A 7,668-nucleotide genomic window follows, 5' to 3' on the forward strand; every position below is an offset into this window, starting at 1 on the left:
TCTGTGTGCTCCCTCTGTGAGGAGATGGGGCTCTCTGTGTGCTCCCTGAGGGCCTGAACTTCCCCGAGGAGCATGTGTCACAGGTTTTTCAAGTTAGTCCATGGCTCCTGGGCACCTGTGAGCCTCCCTCAGGCGGTGAAGGGCCCGGCCTCTCTGTGTGTCTCTGCACGTTCCCTCGGAAGTCCTAGATGTTAATCTTCTGTGCCCTGTGTAACGTGCCAACCTAAGTGTATCCTGGCAACTACCGATGTATCAATCCCAGAAATTGCCATTATATTTTGTTTCTGACAAAGGTATAAAACATCTGATTAATCTCAATAAAATTGTCAGCCTCAGCCTTGCTGTGGTCACTGCCACCAACCTGGCTTACTTCCTCGTGGCCATATCAGGTGACCTTGGCCAGGTAAGCTAACTCCCTGCCTCGATGGTGCTACGTGGCAAAACGTTTCCTGGGGAGACTCAACACACACATATACTCACTCCAAATTGAGACCCAATGACAGAGCAAAGTACAAATGCCACAAAATCAAATTGGTGAACCAATGACTTTGTTTTTGTTTGTTCTTTTGTTTATGTTTTGGTTTTTCTGTGTATTTTTACTTTATTAACTTTTTTGATTCTTTGTGAATTGCACACCGTGCACCTGAGTCCCCCTCATCTCTCCCTCCCTTTGTACCTGCCCCTGCCCTGCAAATTTCCACCCCCAAAATAAAATTCAATAAGATAGAATAAAAAAGTCTCGTATTACAGTATGCTCTGGTGCTTTGTATTTGATTGTTAATTGCCGGAGCCCGCCAGCAGAGTCAAACAGTTCTTGAGTCAGGAGTGAGGATTAAAATAAATAAACACACAACACAGGAGCTCTTTCCGAGAGGCTCTAGTGGAGGCCAGACATCTTGCTTTATTTCAGACTGCTTTTAAGCCAGAGTAAGAACAGCTCAGCACAATGGGTTAAATTCACAAGGAGGTGAAACAAGAGGTGTGATTTTGACAAGCTCTCCCACCTGCTGTCACAAACAAAAGGAGATAGACTTGGAAATTCTTCCCTGACTTCAGTGAAGGCCATGGTAAAACCAGTCTTTCCGCTGAGATTTAAATATCAAAGCAGCTGCTAGAACAGCGGTTCCCAACAGGTCTCTCTTTTTAATTTTTTTAAAATTTGACCATAACTTAAGAGTTATGGAGCAGAAGATTGTGCCTGTCTTAGGTTGTTTGTCTCGTAAGATATGTTCTTACCTGTCATCGGTACGTGAATTCCATCATTCATGCCCTGCCTTGGGTTGAAAATATCCCAGAGAAACATAACCTATCATTGACTACCAACCTCTGCTAGGGTAGATACTGGGGTTTAATCTTATGCAGATCAGCTTAGCTTTGACATTTTAAAAGGCCTTCAGGCAGGTTTCAGTTGCCACTGATAGGAGCACATCTCCTATCACAAGCCAAGTCCAAAATAACACTCCATAAAAGTGACTTAAAAGATGACTTTGTGTAAATACCAAACCTGAGAAATATTCACAGGAACCATAGTAAAAGGCTGTCAAACAATCAGAACCATTTGAAAGCTTAGAAATACAGTTTGTTAGTTTACATGGATGGCAAGAAACATTAAAGTTTGAATCTTGTTAACATTTCCAAACAACAAAGCAAAAGGAGAATTTACATAGGCAGTTACAGGGCCTCCCAAGAGTTTCTGAAGCAAGCTTGTTTTGTTCCGCTGAAAACCAGAATCAGACCAAAGTTTCATAGTCAGTCCTCTTTTTCTTTCTTCCTGATTTCTCTTTCATAACAAAAATAGGGGAGTTCCAAGGTGAGTTTGATGGAGCAATATGGCCACTATGATGCTGTTCCTGTACTAACTGCTCAGAGGCTTCAATTTTCTCAAGGGAAAGAGGCCACTGATCCACCCACACTGGAATATCTGCTTTCCATGTTACTGGATCTGCATGGGATACAGGTTGTTCAGTGACCTCCCTTAAACATGACCCAACCCCTTTTTAGAATTTCTTGGGGTAGGTATTAATGGCCTTGTCCAGATTTTCCCAATCCTGAATTTGGTAAATGTCTTTGGTTAAGCATCTGACTGGTAACTGCATTACTAGAACTGTAAAGATACACTCCCATGTTACTCATCACATTTCTACCCCACAGATTAACAGGAAGGCCAGGAACAATATATGGTCTAAAAGTTCCCTTGTGTCCTTCCTCATCCTTCCAAGTTAACTCATCACTACTTTGTTCAGGACATTGGCTTTGTCCTGTCCCTTGTAATTGTGCAATAGAGGTTTGTTTAGGCCAATGCATAGGCCACTGATCAGCAGTTAAGACAGAGACATCAGCTCCTGTATCCAATAACCCTGTAAATTTTCTTCCATTAATTTGTGACACTAGTTCAGGCCAATTGGGACCAATAACTTGTACCTAATAAGTATTAGAGGATCCAAAACCTGCATCTCCTCTCCTATCCTTTTTACTTGCATTTTTTGTCTGAACTTGGGGGAGCAATATTAATTAGGCTAATCTTTGACCTTGTTTTATTACAGAAATTCCATTTGGAGAGTGTGTCATAATTTTTATCTCCCCTTCATAATCAGCATCAATTACTCCAGGAGCTACTACAATTCCCTGCATAGTAGTACTACTTCTTCCTAGTAATAATCCTATAGTCCCCCTAGGTAATGGAGCATAAACTCCCGTAGGTAGGGCCTGCATCCCCATTTCGGGAGTTAATACTGTGTAGGCTGAGGAACTGAGGTCCAGTCCTGCGCTACCTGTGGTTGCTTTACAGAGGTCCTGAAAGGATTTCCTTGCTGAGGGACAAACTTCTGTAGTGCCTCATAATATTGTTGCAGGGCCTGGGGCTGCCCCCCTTTCCAGTTTCCCTGCATTAAAGGGTTTCCTGCAGCATCTCTTTTAGACTTACAGAGATTAGCCACATTGCTTTCCTCTTCTACATCTTGGGTACAGACCAGGTTCCCTTTGACTCCCTTCTTTCTTACTAGCATTAGGACAATTTTTTCTTTGATGTCCCATTTGCCCACAACCATAACAACTTCCGGATATTCCATTCTTTGGGCCTTTCTTTTGCTGAAATAATACTTCTTTAGTAGTCTTCCCTTGTAGGGCTGCAGCCATAGCCACTTCTTGAGTATAACATGGCCCGATGTCAGAACATAACCTAATATATTCAGAAATATCTCCTTTCTTCCTAAAGGGTCTCAAAGCTCCTTGGCAAGCACTGTTAGCATTCTCATAAGCCAATTGTTTTACTAGTAACAATCCAGACTTTTCATCACTTATAAGTCTGTTTGCTGCTTGCATTAATCTTGCCATAAAATCTTGAAATGACTCATCAGGTCCCTGACAGATTTTAGACAAATCCTCCACCTGTCTACCTGCTTGTGGAAGTTTATTCCAGGCCCTCCAGGCAGCTGTATTTACCTGAGCATAAACGGCCACATCAAAATCCAATTGTTGTCCTATTTACCTGCAGATTCCTTCTCCAGCAAGCATGTCATAAGTTACAGGAATTCCCTGAGCTCGATTAAGTTCAGCTGTAACTTGACAGTGCTCTGTAAATTCTGACTTCCATAATAAATGATCTCCTCCTGATAAGCATGCTCTTGTTAATTGTCTCCAGTCCCCTGGGCAGAGGGCCTCAGTAAACAAAGACTCCAACAGAGCTTGAGTAAAAGGTGCTGTAGAACCATATTGAGAGCATGCAGCTTTCAATTCTTTTAATTGTTTAAAAGGTATAGGAACATGGACTCTTGCTATATTACCCTGTCCACCAGGTTGCTCTAGAGCTGGAAAACCATAAAACTCAGTTATATCTTCTCCATTCTGCCTAGCTTCTTGTAAAGAAGCTTGTAAGGGAGATACAGTAGCCCGTACAGTGGCCAAAGGAAAAGATCCCTTTGTCTTTTGGGCCACTGCAACTGTAGAACTCCCAGGAGGAGGGTCCAAACCTGCAACCAATGATGGAGTTGGAGTGGGAGATTGAGCCTCATTTTCCCTAGTAGTTAATTCTCCAACTTTTCTGTTTATTTCCTCCAAGCCCCATTCCAATCTTTTAATTTCTTTTTGACAAGGCTTACGCTTTTTAACATGCATAGCCTGAATTGGAGGGTATCTCTCAGAAGAATACTGATCTGGTTCTTCCTCCAACTCTGTAACCTCATTAGAATGTAAGTTTTCTTCAAAGTCTCCTTCTGACAAGAAATTACTGTTGCCCCAACCTGCGGGGCTTCAACGGGGTTCCTAAGGTGGAGAGATTGGAAGGAATGGGGGGAAAAGGAACAAGAGACGCAAGAAATGAAAGCCAAGTCTGTTTGTCTGATCAAGGCTTCCGTTTATTAGAAATTTTTACCCAACTTATATAGGGAGAAGGCAGGAAAGGGGGAAGGTAATTAGCTGCTGCAGGAGACAGGAAGATGCTTTCATGGGTTAAATATTGCACCTGCAAGATGCCGTAAGGATGTTTTCTTAAGATATCTCACGGATGCTCTAAAACTAACAGACGGATGTCCTCACAATCTGTCACCCATGATTTCGGGTCCTAGGTAACTCTTCAACTAAATAGCTTTAGGTCTCCACTAAATGACCTTTGCTCTCTACTTGGCTTTGGCTTCAGTAACTACCTTTGTCTCCACTAGATAGCTTTGACTTTGGCTTCCGTAGATACCTTTGTCTTCACTGGATAGCTTTGGCTCACTGTTTGACTTTGGCTTGAGTAGATAGCTTTGGCTCACTGTTTGACTTTGGTTTGAGTAGATAGCTTTGGCTCCCGGCATGCTGTCATCAGGAGGGAAATACAACACCTCTGGAGGAGCTGATGGTCTAATATCATTTTCTCTTGACACCTGCCATCTTTCTAACCTCCTTCTCTCTGAGCCTGAAAGTTTAGTTTTCTCAGTTTCCTGCTGCATATATAGACTACCTTTAATTAAGTTCCATAAATGCTAATGCCTTGTCCCATTTTTAGGCTCGAATCTACTCACCGAGCCCTTTTTACTTAATGATGCGAGCTCGCCAACAACCGCGGTGTCCTTCACTGATTCCCTGTATCTCAAGTCCCATGTCCGGGTGCCAATCTGCCGGAGCCCACCAGCAGAGTCGAACGGTTCTTGAGTCGGGAGTGAGGATTAAAATTAATAAACTAAGAAACAACATATGGGACCTTTCCAAGAGGCTCTAGTGGAGAGTAGACTTGACCAGCCCCCTGGCTTTATTTCAGACTGCTTTTAAGCCAGAGTAAGAACAGCTCACAATTCACAAGTAGGTGAAACAAGAGGTGTGATTTTGACAAGCTCTCCCACCTGCTGTCACAAACAAAAGGAGATGGACTTGGAAATTCTTCCCTGACTTCAGTGAAGGCTTGGTAAAACCAGTCTTTCCGCTGAGATTTAAATATCAAAGCAGCTGCTAGAACAGCGGCTCCCAACAGTTAATCATCTGAGATCTTCTTGCTGTCTTACAAACAGACTATCACGGACCACGTCCTAAGTTATCCATGATTGGCTGAATGAATGCCTACACCTGCGAGGTAGAAAGAGCCAAGGTTCACAAGCTTGGAGAACAGGAGGATCATGGGGGAGAGAGGGGAGAAGAAAAGGAGGCCAACATAAGTGAGTGTGAACAAAAAGCCAAGAGGAGCTTGCTCTGGGGATTGGTGATGGAGAGAAGAAGCCCAAATAAGAAACGTGTGCTGAAGAGCCTCAACATAACAGACTCCATTTTGTCACTGGCCTCCATCATATACGGGACCTAAAACTTAACCCCACTCCAGAAAAACATGGTTGTACTTGCAGAAAACCACAACATTTCTGAGAATGACCACACAGTGTGTAAACCCTGAAACCAGCTGATCAGAGAACAGGTCAAAATGACCATGTCCTTGTGGCTACTAAAACAATTACATGTTGTCGTTATGGTCACGATGTAACAAGCCTGCTCTTGCTGAAGGTCACCCAACCTGTAACTGCCAAGTCTGGAAGCCCCTTCCCCTTGCTCAAAACACTACAAACCCTCTCTTCTTTCCCGGCTCGGGGCTCCCAGCCCCTCACCGCTGGGTCAGTTCATGCTGGGAGCCCGAGCTTAAGCCCAAACAAAGACTCTTTGCTTTTGCATATATTTCTGACTTCTGGTGTGGTTGGTGATCTTTTGGGGGTCTTGATAACCAGTCACAACAGTGCAAGTATTCATGCGAGATATGTGTGTGTGTGTGTGTGTGTGTGTGTGTGTGTGTGTGTGTGTGTGTACATGTCTATGGGATGGGAAGTAATCCACTTAGGAATTATCAGAGCAACTGTCCTGGGAGGTAAATGGGGTTTTCTGCCCAGCCCCAGAGTTTAAAGCATATTAAAAATCTAACTGGTGTCTGTCTTTTATGGATATGGTAGCAGGTTAAATAGCAACCGCAGTAATAGTTTCGTGCATTATTAGCAAATATTAAGTCAAAATGTCCACGACAGTCTTGTCATGGAAGCTGTCCTGTGTCACAGTTTGTCACAGCGTGTCACCCTTTTGTCCACACACCTTTACGTACAAATGTTCACTGCAGTGAGCCTCTGATCTGTTTTGAGGCCTCTGGCTTTGCTACCAATACGGGGTCCTCATGGCATTCCTCTTGGATATCCTGTTGTTGACCTGGGTCATGGCGATCCTGCTGCTTCGGATCTGCGGGACCAGCCCCTTCACAGCTCCAGCACAGCTTAGATGGAGTAGGGGTTGGGTCCGACAACACAGAGCCCTGGATCTGGGCCTGTGGTAGCCGAGTTGGGCAGTCCCTCAGCTCTCCTGTGCCCGCACCGCCAGTCAAGCTCTCCAGCAGGGACCATCCGGACCTCCCAGTGCCTCAGCTGCAAAAGGACAAGGTCAGCTCTCTGCTGTCAGGGACAGCTTTACTGTGCTGCCCAGGAGAGGCAGGGCCTGCTCTCCCTAGGCTGAAGCCAGTGAGGGGCAGGGCCAGCTCTCCTGCCTGCTGCATCAGGGAGGGGTGAGGTGGGTGTGCATCTCTGTCTTGCCCAAGCCACCCCACAGCAGGTTAGGGGCGGGGCCAGCTCTGCTTAGAGTGGTGGCTGGAGAGGGGAAGGGCCAGGTCAGCACAGCGCCGCAGGCAGCAGTCCAGGCTAGGGTCATCTGAATGGCCTTTGGTGGTACCACGGACCTAGGACAGCAACACAGAACCTGGCCACCACAGGACCATGGACCAGACGTGGCTGCTGGAAGCAGCATGGGCCTGGATGTCCCCATGAGCGCAGGTGGCCGGGCAGGCCGCTCAGATCAGCCGTGTCCTCCTCGGCAGCGTGACCCTCGGACCTCCACACAGAGCCCAGCTGAAGCAGGCACAGACGCAGATGACACCCCTGGTGGCGGCCCAGGCCAGGCCCTTACCCGCCTGCTCTCAGGGCCGTGCAGTCTCGGGATCCACCTTTCTCCACAGTGTAGGACCCTCAGCGTCACGTTCCCCTCCATCTTCTCGTCTGCAGCATCTTTCTATCTCTCTTCCAGCCTCTCTGGGCCGGCAAGCTGGGCAGGCCCTTGGGTGTCTTGAACCAGTGAGTTTTAGTGAGGTTCCTTACAGGAGTGTGTGGGGGAGGGGTGCTTACAGGAGTGTGTGGGAGGGGAGGAGAGGGGTGCTTACAGGAGTGTGTGGGGGAGGGGAGG

The sequence above is a fragment of the Psammomys obesus genome, unplaced genomic scaffold, assembly GCF_907164565.1.
Source record: "Psammomys obesus unplaced genomic scaffold, mPsaObe1.curated_primary_1811, whole genome shotgun sequence".
NCBI lineage: Eukaryota > Metazoa > Chordata > Mammalia > Rodentia > Muridae > Psammomys > Psammomys obesus.